The 21,413-nt window shown below is 37.4% G+C and overlaps 1 protein-coding gene across 2 annotated transcripts in view; it reads right to left on the bottom strand.

The window, feature by feature from the left end:
- FRS2 (fibroblast growth factor receptor substrate 2) overlaps positions 1 to 21,413 on the bottom strand; it is a 123,273-nt gene that overhangs the window by 51,273 nt on the left and 50,587 nt on the right. The window contains exon 1 of one of the 2 annotated variants that reach the window (XM_036759824.1): positions 6,070 to 6,097. The exons of the other annotated variant lie outside the window; for it this stretch is intronic. The gene's annotated coding sequence lies outside the window, so the exon portion shown is untranslated. Of the gene's footprint in view, positions 1 to 6,069; positions 6,098 to 21,413 lie in introns of those variants that run through there. 2 annotated transcript variants of the gene reach the window in all.

The following is a 21,413-nucleotide window of genomic DNA, read 5'->3' on the forward strand; positions in this document are numbered from 1 at the left end:
AGGTCAGTATACCGCCTAATTGGCCTCATCTGGCATTGACCCTTCGTGAAGGGCCTGGAGGTGAATGCTGAAGACATTCAAGAGCTGGTGGAGGAACATAGCCAGGAGCTAACAAGGGAAGAACTGATGGATCTGCATGAGGAGCAACAGTAGGAGATTGTGGAGGATATATCATCTGAGGAGGATGTTGACAGGTCGGAGGAATCCCTCAAGTCAAGTGAGATTAGGAAGGTTTATCAGATGTGGGAAAAAGTGCAAAATTTTGTTGAAAAACCTCATCCAAATGAGGCTGTAGCAATGAGAGCCTCGAATATTTTTAACGATGATGCAATATCACATTTCTATGACATTCTGAAAAAACGTCAAAAACAAGTATCGTTAGATAGACTGCTAGTCAGAAGCAAATGAAAAGAAAAAAAATCAGCGAGTCAAAACATGAAAACGATCCTAAAAAATGAAAAATAAGTGAAGGCAGGAGTGTTAGTCTTACTTTTAGTGAAAGTAGCATAAGAGAGAACACTCTGATGTTGAAATTCCCAATGTTCTCATGGAAGGAGATTCTCCTTCCAAGCAATAACCCTTCCTCCTCCTCCTCCCTCTCATCTCCTTCACACCAGCCACAACTCTTCTCAAAGGCAAAGTGCGGATTAGTTTGTTTTATTTTCAGTTTATATTGTGTACTAATCATTGCTACTGTATTTCAGGTGCATTAGGGACAAAAAAAAACTTACTTAAAATTATAAATAATTATTTTTATATTAATATTTTTGGGGATGCAGTACTGATCATCCAACTTCACATTATTTCCTATGGGAAAATTCCCTTTACAATACAAACAAACTGCATGACAAACAGAATCTCAGAACGAATTAAATTCATAAACAGAGGTTCTACTGTATTAGACTAGCCTGAGTCAGGCTTCAACTATAACAAATGGTGATCCTGCAAAAGAGACTGAGGAGTAGTCAGACTGATAGGAAGAGAGCCAAGAGACACTGGTATCATGAAAACCCAGAAAAGCAAATCTAGGAGGAAAGTATGGTCAACATGTCAGAGATTATAAAGAAATCAAGAAGGATGAGAACTGAGAAAAGATCAATTGATCTGGCAATTAGGTATCAGGAAGAAATGATAGCATTAACTGGTACAAAATGTGATAACCTAGTGTCTACAGTAGGAAAGGGGAAAGGAAACTCATACATAAGACTTAGGTATCCAAAAGGAATTTACTAAAGGTTATTTTTACAGCTAGCCAGAGATAGGAGTAGGATACTGTAAGCCTCCAAAATTGCACTCAAATGGGGCAATTGTATGGCAGCTTCCAAAATGGCTTTTCAGATTTCCCTTTTTGGATATGAACAATTTCTGACTTGTGCTAGCTATGCTGCATTGGGGCGGGGTGGGGAAGGGGAGTTGCTCATTCCAGAATTGTAGTTCATGGAGAGTAAAACATTACTATCTCCAATGCAGAATGTGTGAAGGGGCCTAACAGATAACTAGGATGGAAATAAAAGGCATACTACAGAAGGATTTAAATGCCACGAAGAGGAGCTTAAATTTGACCTCGGAGATAATAAGAAGCCACTAGAGTTCAAGGAAGGAGGGACCTGGTCAGACCTGTGGTTTATTGTGACAGGAGGGAGGGTATTACTACTGGTAGATATAAGAGGTTACAAAATTACAATACTCAAAGATTCCAGAATCTTATTATGACTCCTAAAATGCAATATTAGCCCTTCGGAATCACGAACCACGCCACAAAGAGCTTCTCTCCTTAGGGAACAACATTTGGGAGATCCTTAGAGATGTCCAGACCTACCTTCAACTATTTTTTTTATCACTGTTGCACCCTTTGCTGCTCTCCTTCCTATCAGTGAATGCAGCTTTTAAATCTCTTGGTTACCATTTAATAAAGTCTTTGGACAAGGGTATAATGAATTTTCTACCTTAAGAAATATCAAAGATGATAGCATTCAAAGACCAAGAGTAACTGCTTATGACGCCTTGCTGGACTTAAAAATTCAGTGTTCTAGGCATGGGGGACAGTCAAAGAAAATGCTTGGAGAGGAGAGATGGAGTCTCTTGTTCATGGAAAAGCAAGAAGGCCAATGTGACTGGATTGAAGAGTTTGTGTTGAGAAGGTATAAGGGGAGCAGAAAGACAGGAAGGGGCTAGGTTATGAAGGGCTTTGAATGCCAAATAGGGGGCTTTATATTTGATCCTGGAGGGGATAAGGAGCTACTGAAGTTGAGTAGGGGCAGTCAGGCATGCGCTTTAGAAAAATCACTTTGGCAGCTTAACGGAGGAAAGATTAGAGTGGGGAGAGATCTGAGGAAGGCGGAACCATCAATAGCTATTACAATATTTCAGGTGTGAAGTGATGAAGGTCTACACTATTGTGGTGGCAGTGTCAGAGGAAAGAAAGTGGAATATTCAACAGATGTTGTGAAAGTGAAAACAGACCTTGGTAACAGACTGGATAAAAGGCACACTCATGAGAGACACTGAGTTGAGAATAACTCCTAGGGCTCTAGCCTGATGTACTGGGAGGATGGGTGTTGCCCTCTACAGTAAAAAGGAAATATCAGGCCACTCGACCCAGATGGCTCTGGGGGAGAAAGTGAGGCTGGTGACCTAGTACAATCCTTCCTCACTCAAATCAAAGTCAACTGCAAGTCATTTCATCATTTTCTTGATGTCATGGTCCTCTTCGAAAATGAAGTACGAACACAACAATAAGGGAGATCAGAGGAAAGGGTTTTGGGGAAAAGATAATGAATTCTATTTGGGGCATATTTATTTTAAGATGTCTACTGGATATTCAGTTTGAGACATCTGAAAATCAGTTGGAGACGCAGCAGAAAGGTTAGGGCAGGATAGGGAAATATGAGAATCATTAGCATAGGTTGCTGTTTTTGTTTGTCCTTCATTCTCAAAGAAGACCATGACATCAGGAAAGTGATTCACGACATGCACGTGAATTGGATTTTAGTGCAAAGTTGCCAGCCTCACTTTCTCCTCCAGTGGCCAGATATAGATCAGGACAACTGGAAACGGCCCAGGAAGCAGTGGGGAACCTTAGACTTTCCAAGCTAAGGTCTTTAATAGATCTCAAGTTGACTGAGGCAACACTCCTTTAGTGATTAAGGCTTAATAAGAAATGAGGCAGAGAATGGCCTCTTTACCTAGTTAAAAAAAAACAAAACCCAATCTGGGAGAGGAAGAACCTCAGGGTTTTTGGACAGTTGCTTTTTACATTCATTCTGAGCCAATCGGGGTCCAAATAAAGATCAAGTAGGGGTTATAACCTGGGACTCTGTTGGCCAATCAATAAGAGCCAAAGTAGGAGCTGAAGAGATCATGAAGTTAAGTAGTATAGATGCAGAAGAGGAAAAGTACCTAGGATAAGAACACTGTGGGAAACCTATGGATAGAGGGTGTGATCAGGCTGAGGCTCCAGGAAAGGCGGATTACAGGGTGAGCTTTAACAAATATTCAAGATGGCTAAATTTGCTTTGGGAAATTCAGGTAACTCATAAAAACACCTAGCTCCCTAGAGACAGGGAAGAGCCAAGCAGCTCAAGGAAAACTGGAGCCTAACCAAAGGGAAAAGCATATACAGGTAGAATTAAGTGGTCTGGAACTGGACAACAGCCAAGATTAAGGACAAATATCAATATTTAAAGCCACAATCAAATGGTGAGTGAAACCAAATATTTAAGGCAAAGTTTAAAGAATCAAACAGGTATCAAAGGTCAGAGCAAATGATAGACATATATTTGACTGTAGATACCAGAAAGACCCTTTCATAAGGCTTAGTGCTTTAAAATGGTTCCTGCTAAGGCAGGTATGAATTTATCATGGCTTGCCTAGGCCTCAAGATGAGAGACCATAACTAGAAATGCTTCCCCATCATGAAAAGTGGGTGGATGGTATCAGGGGCAAAGCAGCAGCTTTTATAAAGCAAATTTCCACAGTTTTTTTTTTTCTTAAAAAAAAATTGTGAATTTAACAAATACCACATAATATGAGCATTTCTATATACAGTAAAGGACAGAAGGGGAGGATCCTCTGTACATGAAACAATTATGCTCTACTATTTAGAGCTTGCTTTTCTTTTAAAAGTCTATAATAAATTTAACATGTAACTTTAGAAAATTTCCCACTTGTGTGTGATTTCTTCAGGCCTTCCTTCTGTTCTCTGCTCCTCTGGGGAAGGGGGGGAGAGGGAAGATAACCCTATCCTTGGTCCCCTTTGCTTTCCACCCCCCATTAAAAACAGTCTGATAACAAAATTGCTTGATCGAGTGAAACAAATTCCTATATCAGCCATATCCAAAATTACATTCACAATTCTTATTTCAGAGCCAACTATTCAGTAGCTGAGGAATGATAGTCTCCAAAGTAATAAATATGTAACATATACAACATAAACATGCAACTTATAGAGACATATATGACATCAAGTCCAAATGAAGTGCATCTGAGAGACATGGGGACATTGTGCACAGACACTGCAGAAGTGACACAAGACTGATGAGAGGAAGGAAGGGGTAACTGTTAACATTTAAATAGACAGCTTCACTTTCAAACAAATTCCCTAGCCTAGGGATGAAACACTGTCAAGTCTTTCTTAACTTGTCAAGAGAGAGTACTGGGCAATTTGACGATTAAAACCCCAAACGATCATTCCTTTTCATACGAAAGGCCATGTTTCTCACATTTGTTTTCCCTGGTTCTGAAAAGGACCAGGTACTTACTGGCTTTGACTTTCCTATAAATTTTGTGAACAACTGTTTTGTAAATTGAGGAACCCATATTAACATAGGCCTAAGAAATGTGCAAGTAGGGGTGAAGGAAAGGAAGTGGGGCTAGGTCCCACAGGCAACAACTTTGTAGTAGCACAGACATCAAAATGATTAACCTAAAATAAAAATAAGAACTATGTAAAGCTTTACAAATCATAAAATGCTAATTATTATTATTATTTATATGGCACTTTAACATTTACAGAGTGCTTACCAAGTTATCTCATTTGGTCCTGTAAGATAGGTACTATTACCACCACCACCACGCCCTTTTTATAAAGAAACTGAAACTCACAGAGGTTAAGTGATTTGCCCAGGATCAGACAGCTAGTTATGTGCCTGAGGTGGAATTTTAACCTGGGTCCTCCTGACTTCAAATCCAATGCTCTATCCATTGCAACACCTAGGTGCCAGATATCCTAATTCCTATTCCATGATCTCTAAGTATTACCAGTTTAAAACAATCTGGATACATCATTTATTTTTTATCAATGTTTCTTGGAAATGTATCACTCATTGCAATTACAACTCTGTAACTATTTCTAAGATATCTAAGTTCACGGAAAATCATTAAAACAACAGAAGATAAGCTTATTTGAAAACTTATCTTCCATTTTTTTTAATCTAGTGCCTTCCCTTGGAGATTGTATCTAGCTTACTTTGTATATGCCTTGTTTGTAAATAATTTGCTTTCATATTATCTCCTTGAGTAGACCATGAGCTCCTTGAGAACAGAGACTGTTCTTGAATTTCTTTGTATCTCAAGTGCTTAGCATAGGGCCTGGCACATAGTAGGCATTTAATAAATGCTCAATACCTGACTATACTCTATTCCAAGATACCAAACTGAAAAACTAAATTCATCTTGATGCTTAACAAAATGTTAAGCAATTGGGATGATAATGAAACAAAAAGGTCAAAAACTGAATTTAAAAAAAATCCACCCTTTAAAAAAATGCATCTTGAATTTAACTATACCAAGTTAAAGTGATAACTACCATAACCTATTTGCTTTCTGTGAAATCAATTTCGTTTAGTGGGGGGCACTGTTGCCACTGTTCAAAGTATTTATTTCTTATGTACTCTACAGCCAATTAAGGTCTCATGCATGACCATCAAAGCATCACTGAATTATGGAAAACAAAAAAGAAAAAGGATCAAATATACATAAAATAATGTATAAACAGGCATCTTCCAAGCTGGCAATTAAGTCTATGGTAAATAATTAAAGAATGTTTCACACGTATAAAATGATTTATACCTTTCTCTACCTTTCTCTTAATGAAGTTCATTTCACCGAATGAGCCATTTATTTCTCAGATGTGATGCCAGATCTCCACTTGGAGGCTTCACGGAAAAAAAACCCCAATGTACCTTTCTCAGATAAGATCTCCTTGGAAAGGGAGAGATTTCAAAAGAAGAAATGGAACAGATTAACCCCACTTCTTTCAGAACTTTGCCCAATATAACTTTGTGTCTATTTATTAAATAGGATCGTGTACATTACATGGAAAACATGCTTTCTTCAGGAAATGCAGGGAAAATGTTAACAAGGCTGAGTGACCATGAAGGGAAAAAAAACTGGAGGAATAATGTTATATCATAACAAAATTAACAAGGGTAAGTATACTTTTTAAAAATAATGATTTGTTTGCCCATTATGTACAATGATAAATTTAACTCTATTTTTTATATCTCAGAAGGATCCTTTAAAAACAAAAATCACTCGCACAACTTTGGCATTTTCGATCTAAACTATAAACCCTCTCGCTCCCACAAAAACAAAATTATTGTAACCACACACAAGCCCCAGTGCAGACTTGTAGTTTTTACATGCCGCCCACACAGAGCTCTGGGAGCATGTGATTAGGAAGGCTGATGCATGATCACACTAAATTCCTTCCCTCAGCTCACACATCAAGAACTTGCCATCTCAGCTGCATTCTTCTTCAAACAGACATGGTAACCTTAGCAACCCTATCCTTCTAATACAGACAGCTGGTCCATTTAAAGTCAGCTCTGGTTGGCAACTAAAATGCTTGTTCTTCAAATTGGGGGGTAGAGAGGAGAGGTTTTCTTTTCAATACACATTACAGGGGTTGATTTAACTTGATCAGCACTTTTGTCCTGTGGCAGCAATTTGTGTAGAGTTTCAACCTATTCTGAGCTTGTTTTGAAAAATCTAAAGCAAAGGGCTGACTAGAATAAAATTAAGCTAGCTTAATTCCAGTACTCTGGAAAATTATATAAAGTGAAACAAAAAGAAACCTAAAATCACTGCATTTTTTTTAAAGTCCTACAACAACTACAAAAGAATAACGTTATCCAAAGATTAAAAAATAAAACTTTAAATTGTAAAGCATCCTAAGAAATCACATCTATAGCTAATGAGCCTGTTCCTGTAAAGTAACCAATTTCTGAACACTGAAAATATTTCTAAAAGTCGAAAGTTCAGTAACTCCCAATCTACAGGCTTAGCCAGTAAAAATATATTCCTCTGCTTCATTAGATACTTATGTACGAGTGAAATCTTTGACAAATTGTACTCTAAATTTAAATTATCTAACTACTAGCATAAGGTAAAAGCCAAATAACGATTAAATTATTGGCTTATTATTCTAGAGCTGATTTAATAAATTATGATAGCAAGTCCCTACGTATTTCACAGGATTTTTACTCAATCACTTTGTAAATTTTCCACTCATTAGAAATACTTCTTTCAGGCGGCTAGGTGGCGCACTGAGTAGAGCACCGGCCTTGGAGTCAGGAGGGCCTGAGTTCAAATCCAACCTCCGACACTTGACACATGCACTAGCTGTGTGACCTTGGGCAAGTCACTTAACCCCAACTGCCCTGCCAAAACAACAAACAGAAACACTTCATTCTCAAATATTCAAATGGATTTGTGATCTCAATGATTCTGGCGTTTCCTCCAAGGACACAGATCAAAATACATCCTAGGCTGCCCCACTGTGTAATGCTTTTCCATGCTCTCCCCAAGTTCACCATGGCAAGGTGGGGAGGGTCATGGGGTGTCCAAATAACATCTTAGAAGACCTTCTTACTTTCTACTGACTGCATGAAGGTACCAGTGGAGCACTGTGGCTGTTCAATGTTCACTCCTTGCTCTTGCCATGTGACAGACCACCTTCTCTTCCTGTCACATAATTTCTTGATGACACTCTTTACTCCTATTTTTCTTCAGAGTACCTCGTTTGTTATGTGTTGCTGCCCACTCACACCTGTCATGCCCAGCTCCTCTATGTGGTATTCATTCTTCAGAGGCAATGGTGTTCCATGTCCCAATGCCATATAACAACTTGCAAAATGTTAGTATTGAAAGGACAGGCCTTTGCTTTCATGAGAAATTAGGGTCAGTTAAAGAGCTTTGCACTTTTCTGAAAGCAATTCAGTCCTCTCATCTTCCTGGACCCATTAGCTGTCCATCTGTACTGTCTGTACCAGATATACTACTAATGGATTAGCTCTACATTACATCCAAATACAAATTGAAATCTGAGCAATAGACATTTTTCATCCACTGAGTCTTTCCTGTGTAGATGTACAAGACAAATTCCTTAGTTGTTACAGATCTCTTTCAGGATTCTCTGAAATGTCATTGGGCTGGATGTAGTTGGCACAAAATCATCTGTAAACAAGAACACCTTGAGGATCTCACCAGCCACAGGGAATCCCTCTCTGAACTGTATTCACCATTACATCTCCTCAATGACAGTGTTAAGCACACATTTCCTTGTTTTATGGAACCCCTAATTTTTACTATCAAAGGATCATGAACAGGGCTATTTCTTCCAAGGAATCTTGGATGATCTTGTGGACTCCTTGCTGTAAAATAGCCTATGAAGCTCAGTTTTGCGTTTTTTTTTTTTTCATTATTGTAAAAAATAAGGAAAAGTGAGATCTTGTATTTGCTACACTTTTCAGTTAACTGTGAAATGTGAAAGATGTGGTCCAGTGTTGAATACTGCCTGAGAAAGTCTAGTACATAAGTGCTTAATAAATTCTCGCTCAATAACTACTAACACCTTCATTGAAGATGTCCTCAATTCATGCATAGATGACTCTCAAATATTTTTTATAGATGGGAAAACAGAGATATATGTCAATAGGTATAGCAGTCACTTGGTCATTTTCCTCTGGTGTTAAAAAGGTCCAAGATTTTGTCCGTAGCTTTGTTATTTCCTGGTCTTTCAGATGTCGTACATTAGTCCCTCAAAGCCCTAACAATAGTATCAGCTTTAGTACTTATCTCGTCTTTATAACACTTGGTTGAATCTGGCAAATTTTCCCATTTTTATTCTCTTTAGCACCATTTCTGCTTCCTTTATAAGTACATTCAAGACTGTGATGGTAGGGACCTTAATGAAGAAAATAATTTGTCAGAATGTTTTTAAAATCTTTTCCATTTTTCTTCTCCTTGTATTCCTTTCATTTTTATTGATAATTTCCCTTGAGATGATTTTGCTTTGTTGTATATCTTACCAAGCTTTCTTTAGATTTTACTTCTCACTATTTCTCTCCATTCTATGAGACAATATTGAACATACTTCTATCATCCTTTCACAATAATCACAACAACCCCAACAACATCTATGTCATGGAATGAAGGTGGGGGTAGACAATAGCAAAGTAAGGGAATGCCAGCTAGGGCCACGGTAATATAAGGGCTTCACGTGCCCTCAAACTGCTATGGTCCTGATGAAGTCCTGGCAGGAGTCCAGAAATGCTACAGAAATGGGCTTTGGTGATACCACTGATTTGGTTTTTGTTCTAGTCTGTATGACATGACTATCCCAACTGCAAAAGAAACAGTTGCAGTGAGGGAAGGGGTGGTACTGGGTTGCATACTGGGCCTGAGTAGCACTCTGTGTCCCAGTATCACAACAAGGCAAGATACTGTTGATGATTTAGAAGAAATATTTGATTGATAGAACAAAATTAAGCCTCATCAGCTCTTTTACAGCAAGGTGTCCCAAGATCATTCAAGATTCCTTGGGAAAAATAACCCTGTTCAGTGATTCTCTAATAATAAAAATTTGGAATGCTATAAACAAAAAGCTGAATGCCATATGGCCCAATCGAAAATTTAAAAACTTTTTTAAAAGAATTTGGAAAACAAAAGCAAAATAAAAATTCTGGATTACCTTAATCAGTAGCTGAAGGTAAAAGTCAAAAGGTTTAGGTTTATGAGCAGTCAAAGCAATTTTAACATCAATGAAAAACTTTACTACTGATATTTAGTAAATAAAGAAATCAGAGGTTGAGACAGAGGGCCCCTGAAAGAGGATGTGGAAAATTTCTGTTCTTCTGTTTGGTCACAAGAAACCCAATACAACAAAAATGTAAGCTGGAGTAAAGAGAAACAGAAATCTTGTGCTCCAATAGTTAGTTATGTCAAAAGAGATGAAAACTAACGTCTCTGCAAAACCATAAAATGACAGATTTAGATAAAATCCATAATTTGGGGCACAAACAATGAGATATAAATTATTATCAAGGCATTTTACCAACTTTTTCTCAGACTGTAAAACCTCATCCCATCCAAAGGACAACATGAAACTAGTACCTCAAGACTGAAAACACCGCCAACTTCACCAAACAGAGGCCAATTACATGTTTATGTACCTTATAAATAAAGCATTCAGAGTTTTTATCATTCAAAAAAATCTAGGAATACATATAAGAAAGCAATAACTTAGCTAAAAAGAAAAGAGGAGGGGGCGGAGCCAAGATGGCGGCTGGTAAGCACGGACTAGAGTGAGCTCCGTACCGGAGTCCCTCCAAAAACCTATAAAAATGGCTCTGAACCAATTCTAGAACGGCAGAACCCACAGAACAGCAGAGGGAAACAGGGCTCCAGCCCAGGACAGCCCGGATGGTCTCTGGGTGAGCTCTATTCCACACGGAGCTGGGAGCTGGGAACGGAGTGGAGCAGAGCCCAGCCTGAGCGGCGTGGACGATCCAGACCAGAACCCGGGCGGAGGGGGCCCTAGCGCCCTGAATATGTGAGCTGCAGCAGTTACCAGACCCCTCGACCCACAAACACCAAAGACTGCGGAGAAGGTTAGTGGGAAAAGCTGCAGGAGTGGAAGGAGTTAGCGGTTCAGCTTCCAGCCCCGGGGGCAGCGGAGGTGGGGCAGCTACAGCTGTTGTTACTTCCGGCTCCAGGCCCACCTGGTGGGAGGAACTAAGTGGCGGATCAGAGCAGGAGTGCAACAGCCTGCTGAAGATCTAAGCCCAGTCTGGACTGGGGGTCCTTGGGGAAGGAGGAGTGCGGCTCTGACAGAGCTGGCACCTCCCCCCCAAACGTAGAACATAGAACTCTGTAATCTACAAGCAGTTGTTGGGAATATGGCCAGGCAGCGAAAACGCGCCCAGATTCAGTCTCAGACTTTGGATTCTTTCTTTGGTGACAAAGAAGACCAAAACATACAGCCTAAAGAAGACAACAAAGTCATAGATCCTACAACCAAAGCCTCCAAGAAAAACATGAACTGGCCCCAGGCCATAGAAGAACTCAAAAAGGATTTGGAAAAGCAAGTTAGAGAAGTAGAGGAAAAATTGGGAAGAGAAATAAGAAGGATGCGAGAAAACCATGAAAAACAAGTCAATGACTTGCTAAAGGAGACCCAAAAAAATACTGAAAAATACACTGAAGAAAACAACACCTTAAAAAATAGACTAACTCAAATGGCAAAAGAGCTCCAAAAAGCCAATGAGGAGAAGAATGCCTTGAAAGGCAGAATTAGCCAAATGGAAAAGGAGGTCCAAAAGACCACTGAAGAAAATACTACTTTAAAAATTAGATTGGAGCAAGTGGAAGCTAGTGACTTTATGAGAAATCAGGATATTATAAAACAGAACCAGAGGAATGAAAAAATGGAAGACAATGTGAAATATCTCCTTGGAAAAACCACTGACCTGGAAAATAGATCCAGGAGAGATAATTTAAAAATTATTGGACTACCTGAAAGCCATGATCAAAAAAAGAGCCTAGATACCATCTTTCAGGAAATTATCAAGGAGAACTGCCCTGATATTCTAGAGCCACAGGGCAAAATAGAAATTGAAAGAATCCATCGATCGCCTCCTCAAATAGATCCCAAAAAGAAATCTCCTAGGAATATTGTCGCCAAATTCCAGAGCTCCCAGATCAAGGAGAAAATACTGCAAGCAGCCAGAAAGAAACAATTTGAGTATTGTGGAAACCCAATCAGAATAACCCAAGATCTGGCAGCTTCTACATTAAGAGATCGAAGGGCTTGGAATGCGATATTCCGGAGGTCAATGGAGCTAGGATTAAAACCTAGAATCACCTACCCAGCAAAACTGAGTATCATGTTCCAAGGCAAAATATGGACTTTCAATAAAATAGAGGACTTTCAAGCTTTCTCAGTGAAAAGACCAGAACTGAATAGAAAATTTGACTTTCAAACACAAGAATCAAGAGAAGCATGAAAAGGTAATCAAGAAACGGAAATTGCAAGGGACTTACTAAAGTTGAACTGTTTTGTTTACATTGCTACATGGAAAGATGATGAGTATGATTCATGAGACCTCAGTATTAGGGTAGTTGAAGGGAATATATATATATATATATATATATATATATATATATATATATATATATATATATATATATATGTTTATGTATATATATAAGTGAATGTGTATGTATGTATGTATCTATGTGTATATGTATGTATGTGTATGTATGTGTATATATATATATGTAAAAGAGAGAGAGCAGACACAGGGTGAGTTGAGGATGAAGGGAAGATAGCTAAAAGAAATAAAATGAAATTAAGGGATGAGAGAGTAACATACTGAGAGAGGGAGATAGGGAGAGATAGAATGGGGTGGATTATCTTGCATAAAGGTGGCAAGAGGAAGCAGTTCTATGGGAGGAGGGGAGAGGGCAGGTGAGGGGGGAATGAGTGAACCTTGCTCTCATCAGATTTGGCCTGAGGGGGAATACCATACATACTCAGTTGGGTATCTTACCCCACAGGAAAGAAGAGGGAGGAAGATAAAAAAAAAAATAAAAGGCGGGGGGATGATGGAGTGGAGGGCAGAAGGGGGTGGAGGTAATCAAAACAAACACTTTGGAAAGGGGACAGGGTCAAGGGAGAAAATTCAATAAAGCGGGATGGGTTGGGAAGGAGCAAAATGTAGTTAGCCTTTCACAACATGAGTATTGTGGAAGGGTTATACATAATAATACATGTGTGGCCTAGGTTGAATTGCTCAACTTCTTAGGGAGGGTGGGTGGGAAGGGAAGAGGGAAGGGAATTTGGAACTCAAAGTTTTAAAATCAGATGTTCAAAAACAAAAAAAGTTTTTGTATGCAACTAAAAAATAAGATACACAGGCAATGGGGCGTAGAAATTTATCTTGCCCTACAAGAAAGGAAGGGAAAAGGAGATGAGAGGGGAGGGGGGTGATAGAGGGGAGGGCTGACTGGGGAACAGGGCAACCAGAATATAAGCCATCTTGGAGTGGGGGGGAGGGTAGAAATGGGGAGAAAATTTGTAATCCAAACTGTTGTGAAAATCAATGCTGAAAACCAAATATGTGAAATAAATAAATTGCATTTAAAAAAAAAAAAAAAGAAAAGAGGAGATGTCTAAAAGTCCTAAGGGTTACAAAGGAAAATGTGGTAATTTAGTCGATAACCTGCTGGGAAGTGCTATAAAAATTTATGCTATTTCTGTTGATAACAAAGCCTTTAACCCATTTCCATAATTAATGAAATATATAAAAGAGACCCAAGTAAAACTAGAACACTACAGTATTTGAAATCAACATAGAAAAGTATTCTCTATTTAAAACGCACTATCAATAATATGTCAAGAACAATTGACAAAAAAATGTGACATTCCTCAGGAAGACAGTTTAAACCCATTATCATCTATCCTAAGAAGAAGTATAGCATTCAAATTAAAAATAGTTGAAATAAAACATCCTACTGATCAATAGATATATATGGATAACATACATCTACAGGATTCCATGAAAAAAAAAACACATTAGACAGCTTCAACTTGTGGAATCTTTCTTTAAAGCCATCAAAATGTCATCTGAACAATGTAAAATTCTTAAGTTTAAGATTCTTTATGCACATCCAAGAAAGACACTGAAAGCTTCAAGACTGAAGAGAGGACATACTGAATTAATAGATGAAGGTGATTATCTACAAATAATTTGTTTTCTTCCAACATATATTAAGCCTAAGGATATCAAGAATGCTATGGCCAATTATGCTAAGAGACTTAAATGGTTTCTTGAAATCAAAACTGAATGTGGAAAAAATATTTTAAAATAACCAACACCTACATAATACCAACTAATCTAAACATAAAATTACAAAATGGATCAGATTTGGAAAGTATCCTAACAAAAACACACATAATAGTAACAAAATACAGGGTCTACCATCTTAAAAACAAAACAAAATAATAACATTCTTACCAAAAGAACAAGCATTATTAGACAAGATAATTATTACAGAATATTTAAAAATAGGTAAAAAAAAAAAAGTAAAATATTTTTGAATCAAGAAGATATCACTTCTCTGAACAATATTCGTGGTGGTGGACCACAGGTACATACCACTGGTACATATAGACTATAATCAACAATTGTTTGCCTCCTGACAGAGACCATGAAAACAGGTGAGATCCAAAAACAGAATCAAAAGGTAACATCTATATTAATTCAGTCATTATTATTATGTAATAATATATAACACATAATTATTAATATAATTAATACATGTTCACAAAAAAGCACAAAAAGAACATAACCAAGTCATAATAATTTCTTTGTGAAAATGAAAGGGCTCATGCTAGCAATTCAAGACCACCAAGTCACTATCCCCAGAAATTATAGAAAGATTGTTATCAGGAAATCCACTCAAGTGAGTACTGTATACTCTGAAAAAATGGGGAAAATTATAAAACAACATTATTGCAAATTGTAAACATTTAGACATGACCCGGTGACTAAAATTATACCTCAGAAGCTTACTATATTTTATGGGCTGAGATATAACAAATCCCCATACTATAAATATAGACCTCAAAATATCCTAGAGATTTCTACCAATAAACTGTCTTGGAACTGGACCATTATCACAAACTAAACTGATGCTTCCAACCATTCAGATATAAGAATGATCCATAAAATCACAAGAAAAAAGTTTTTGATAGATATTGTCAAACCAATACTGAGTGTGCCATACAAATACAGGGAAGGAAGGCTATATGGAATATATACATTCCTTTCTGTGCTCATTCAGTAATCATTATCATATCTAACTTTTTTAAAGTTCCATTCAGATTCCTATGGTAAGTTCAGTGGGGTGCCTAAATTTTAGAATAAATCTTAAATCAGTGGATAGCCTATATTTAAAATAAATTTAACCAAAAAATAAACAAGTAAAAAAAATAAAGACATGAGCAGAACTTTAGAAAAATTAGATATAGAATCAGAAGAGTATAGTAGATAAGAGTGGATCTTGAAGCTAGAAAGATGCAATTCCTATTCTCCCTCATAAGTCAATTAACCTTTCACTTTCTAAGCAGCTCTCTAAGAGGCAGCTAGGGAGTAGAGGGGATGAAATGTTGGTGCTGGAGTCAAGGAGACCTGAATTCAAATCTTGTCCCAGAATTTACTGGCTGTGTAATCCTGGGCAAGTCACTCACCCACTCAGACTCAGTTTCCTCATCAGTAAAAAGGGGATAATAGCACTACCTCACAATGTTGTTATGAGGATTAAATGAGATAACATGTAAAGTGTTTTGCAAACCTTACAATCCTATATAAATGTTAGCTAGTAAGACTGTAAGTAACAGAGAAGATGCCAACCTGCATCAATTGGTAAAGGGAGGTTCCTCACCTGGAATATTTCTATACTAATGAAATTAGATCCAGTCTCTACCCTAACAAGATTTATCTGAGACTAAGAGAACACATTGAGAGCCTGAAATATTATAGTTTTAATCTTATTTCTCCTTTGTCACAAACTAATTTTCCCTTTAAGAGATGCTATGCTATACAGTGTATGTACAGTGAGTACTGATACTATTTCATTATCTTTGTATTTAAGCTTAACATAGGTTTTTTCTTTTTAACAATTTCTATTTTTTTTACTATTGCCTCGTCTGAACTCATGATTGCCACATCTGCTTTTCTGAGTGTCTTCTGAAACGTAACAAATTCTACTCCAGTCCCTCATTTTAACTTTGTGTGAATCTTTATGATTCAATTGTTTCTTATAAAACAACACACTGTTAGACTATGAATTCTAACTCATTAGGATATTCTCTTCCATTTTTTGCATAAGCTCATCCCATTCATATTCATGGTTATGATAGCTATGTATTTCCCTCTATAATATCCAAATAAGTTTTCTTCTCTTTGCCCCCAACCTGGCTCTTCAAATAGGAAGAATGTAAGAAAACTGAAGGAACATGATGAACACTAGTCATCCAAAACTGAAGTGATCTGCTTCTTGCTGATGGCACTTTCTCACTTTCTCTCTTTCTCTTGTCCAGACTCCAGTCTTTGGTTTACTCTCTTTGTGCCTCTTGGTTCCACCTTTAAAATTCACCCACACCCACACACAAAGGTAGAGGTTTTTCTGGTTGTGACTATTCCCTACCTGTCTCTATTTTCCATCTTAAACTGCCCTCTTTTCTTATCCCAATTTGTTCCCGTTGAGTTCAATGTATTATACCACCAAAATGTGTGTGTGTGCGTGTGTGTGTATACACTTCTGAATGATTTATCTGTCTTCCCTACCCCTTCTCCTCCATGATTGTTGCATATTCTTTTTCTGGCCACCTCAATTATGAGATACAGTAAGTTTGAATCCTTTCTTTCTAACTTCTTCCCTAATACATTCTTTTTTTTTCTTTCTGCTCTTAAAACTATAAACTTAAAACAACACAATCCTCATAACTTGTTTATCTCAATTAACTCCCTCTGTAACCTTTAACGAAAGATGTTAGAATTTCAAAAGCCTATTGTCTCTTCTCTCTATATAGAAGCATTTCATCATCAGTTAGACCCCCTAAAATTGCTCAAATTTATTCAAATTTCTACTCAGCTCTCATGCTTTCATCAGGAACACTTTAAAGTTCTTTATTAGATTAAAAGTCTATTTATTTTCCTACAAGGCTATACAGTCTTGCAGGGTAATTTATTTTTGGCTGTAAGCCTTTATATTTTACCTTCTGGAATTCCATGATTCTCTCTCTTTTAGACAATTGCTGCCAAGTCTTAGGCTGTGGTTTCTTAGTGCTTGAATTCTTTCTTTCTGGCTTCTCACATTTTTTTTTTAAATCTTCAATCTGTGGAAGCTGTGGGTTTTGGTTATAACATTCCTGGGACTTTTCATTTTGGGATTTCTTCAGGAAGTTAACTGGTACATTCTATTTTCAATTTACCCTGAGGTACCAGTGTTCAAATCTGGCCTCAGACACTTACTAGTTATATGACCCTGGGCAAGTCACTTAATCTGTTTACCTTAGTTTCCTTATTTATAAAATAGGAACAGTAATAACACCTACCCTCCCAGGGTTGTTGTGAGGATCAGTGAGCCAATAACTGTAAAGTGTTTAGTATAGTGACTGGTACATACTAAGCACTATACAAAATATCAGTTATTATTACTCTAGTAAATCTGAACAATTTTCATTTATGATTTCTTGAAATGTGACAACCAAAATTGGGGGGGGGGGGTGTCATGATTCTCAAGGAGTCTCAGGATTCTTAAATTATGTCTCTCTGACCTCTTTTCCAGATCAATTGTTAACAGTAAAGTATCTTACATTTTCTATTTTCTCAATTTTTAAAATTTTGTTCTAATATTTCTTTTTGTCTCTCAGAATTATTAAAAGTTCTCATAGCTCCATTTATGTTTCATAGAGTTAACGATTTGGCTAAAGATTTTCACCTATTCTAAGGTAATTGTTCTCTGACAGCTTTTAAAAATTGGAGCTCTTATTTCATTTAAAAAAATTTTTTTATTTGTTCTTATCCTTCCACTGACCTCACCCCCCTCCCCCAAACCAAGTCAGAACACAAGAAAAATATCAACTATTAGAAACATGAAGAGTCAATCAAAGCAAATGTTCACATTTGCCATGTCAAGAATAAATGTGTTTCATTCTGCACTCTTAGTGCTTCATCTTCCTATCAGGAAGTAGGAAGTTGTTTTATTATAAATCCTCTGGAATCATGTCTGGGTATTATCCTGTAAGAGTTCAGCACAATAGTATTCTATTATATTTATATGCCATAACTTGTTCAACCATTTCCCAATTTATGAGCAGTTTTTCAGATTTCCATTCTTTGCTAAGTCAAAAAGAACTATAAATATTTTTGTAGATACTTAGAATTTGCTTTGTTTAGGATTAATCCCTCCCTTAATCTATTCTCCCTCTAATTCCCACCCACCCCACCCCCACTTTCTCTTTTCCCTATTTCCCTGCTGAGTGAAATGTACCTCTGTACCTAATATTGTGTATGCGCAGTCTTTCTTATTTTGATCAGTTCAAATGAGTTGTATAGACTACTTCTTCTGTATTCATATGAGATATTTTCCCCATTCTTTCTCTCCCTTCCCACCTCTCCCAATGTATTCTTCCTCCACCCTTTCCATTCTTCTTTTAAGATCATCAAAACATAACAGAATCATTCCCAGGTCTTCTGCCAAATTAAATTCTGTGACCACTGATGATGATAAGAATTCTGAGAGGTTAAATGTATCTTCTCCATGGAAGAATGTAAATAGTTTAACCTTGATTATAGTCCCTTATGATTTAATGTTCATATTCACCTTCTTATGCTTCCCTTGCCTCCTATGTTTGTAAGTTAAATTTTCTACTCAGCTATGGTCTTCTTATCAGGAATGCTTGGAAGTCTTCTATTTCATTAAAGATTCCCTCCCCACCCCCAACCCCGTATTTATACTCAGTTTTGTTGGGTGAGTTATTCTTGACTGTAGCCTACATCTTTTGCCTTCTAGAATATTATATTCCAAGTTCTCCTCTCCTTCATAGTGACAGCTGCTAAATTATGTGGGATCCTAATTGTGGCTCCTTATTATTTGGATGCTTTCTGACTGCTTGCAATATTTTTCCTTTGGCTTAAAGCTGTGGATTTTAGATACTATGTTCCTGGGAATTTTCATTTGGGGATTTCTTTCAGGAAGTAACTTGTGGATTTTATTTTCACTTTTTCTCTGGTTCTAAGAGATATGGACAGTTTTCTTTTAAGATTTCCTGAAAGTAGATGTCTAGGTGTTTTGGTCATGGTATTCAGATAGTCCAATGATTTTTCAATTTTTTCTTTTTGATCTGTTTTCCACATCAGTTGTTTTTGCTATGAGATACCTCACATTTTCTTTTATATTTTCAGTATTTTAACTGTTTTAATATTTCTTGTTGTCTCACAGAGTCAATGGCTTCATTTGATCCATTTTCATTTTAAAAGTGTTTTGTTACTTGGGAAAGATTTTGTACGTCTTGTGTCAAGCAATTAATTTCCTTTCTAATTCTTTCTTCCATATCAATCATTTCTTTTCCAATATTTTCTTCAAGCATTCTCATTTCATTTATAGAAACATTTTTTTACTCTTTTTAAATCTTGCTTCACTCATCTTTTCGAGGAATTCTAGATCAAATTTTGCCAAGCTGTGACCCAGAACTGGGTAGCAGACAACAAAGTTGTCAATTCACATCTGTCTACCTTGAAGTGCCCCAGTAGGGATCTAAGGCTTCATCTTGGCATACTCCTGTCCCAATTCCATCCCCAGCATCCAAAGACAGTTTTGTCTGTCTCAATATGCTAAGCTGCACTGGATAAATGACTCACTGTGACTTTGTCTGTATTTTCCCATCAGGACTTGTATTTATTTTCCAGATCTGCTAGAGGAGTTGTATGGAAGAAAGCTTGCCCCACTGCTTCCTACCACTCCTCCATCTTGGCTCTGCATGACCTCATCTCTTTTTTTATCTCTTGCTTCAGTAACTTTATTAGTGCTAATGGTCAAACCTCCCCCTCTCTGAACTTCCACCACACTTCCTATTCGAGGAAAACCTCAGCATTCTCTCCAAATAATCACTCTCCTCTATCCTATAGACCCAATTCATCATCAAATCCTGCTCATTCTATTTCTACAACATCTGATCACTTCTTTCTACTACACCAGCAGCCTAATTCAGGTCCTTGTCACCTTTTACCTAGACAATTACAAGGCCCTTTTAATTGGTCTCCCTGCTTCAAGTCTCTCACCACAGCAGCCCAACCTAAAAACTGCTGCTAATGTGATATTCCTTAAGCACAGGTATGATCATCAGCAGCCTACTCATGGCTCCCTTTTGCCTCTAGGATCAAATATAAACTCCTCTGTTTAGCTTTTAAAGCCCTTCCCAACTAGGCCCTAATGCATCTTTCTAGCTTCATTATACAAGAGACCCATAACTATAACTAAACTAAAATGACCTCCCCTGTGTTCCTCACACACATCTCTTCATCTCCCAGGTCTGGGCCAGGGATGTCCTCCTTCCTCACCTTGGTCTCCTAGATTTCCCTCTCTTCCTTCAAGATGCAACTCAAACACCACTTTCTAAATCTAACTTTTACCGATCCCAGTTGCTAACACACACACACACACACACACACACACACACACACACCTGTTTATTTCTCTCCTATATTTTTCCCTATATACACATATATTTCATATATGTACTGGTTATTTAAAACTGGAATTTAAGTTTCTTGCAAGTAGAAACTTTCATTTTTTTGGTATTTCTAGCACCCAGAACAATGCCTGGAACACAGTAGGCACTTAATAAATGTCTGAGGTCATTCTAGCTTTTAAATCATTGATGGAGTACATGTGTGTCCTATACTTGTCCACTCTTCTCATCGATGGCGGGGGTATTTGTAGGAGAAGGTGTCCTAATTTTATGTAGGGAAATGTTTTGGTGCTACTTTTCTAACTGGGCTATTTCATTAAATTATTTTGCTTTGAATTTTAAAAAAATGGATATGTGGTTCTCTTTTTGGACAACATCTTTAAGATGAATGATCATTACCAATGAAATCTAAAAATGAGATCCAAATACTAGAAATATCATTTGAAATATTTTTTTTAAAATGGATATTTTATCACGTTCTATCATCAGGGTTCAACCATCCAAAAGGTATCTTTCCTGACTTAGCAAAAACTTTAAGGTGGTAATTCATCTGTGACAACTGCCCTCTGTCTCTCCTTTCCTTTCACAGCCTTAGTCCACCCCACCCCACCCCACCCCCGCCCACACACACATTATCTCTACTCCTTGCTTTGGCTTCCTTATATCCCAGTCACCTCTCAAACCCTGAAAACCTAGCTTCCTAGACTACCACTCCACTGAAACTGCTCTTCTCCAAGGTAACAAATTATCTCTTTACTGCTAAATCCAAGGGCTTTTACTCAATCCTCAATCTTCTTTACTTTTCTGTAGATTGTAACAACTTTGACCACTCTCTACTTTTAAAAATTGTCTTCTCCCTGGTTTTTCAGGA

This window comes from Trichosurus vulpecula, chromosome 5, assembly GCF_011100635.1.
Source record: "Trichosurus vulpecula isolate mTriVul1 chromosome 5, mTriVul1.pri, whole genome shotgun sequence".
NCBI classification, from domain to species: domain Eukaryota; kingdom Metazoa; phylum Chordata; class Mammalia; order Diprotodontia; family Phalangeridae; genus Trichosurus; species Trichosurus vulpecula.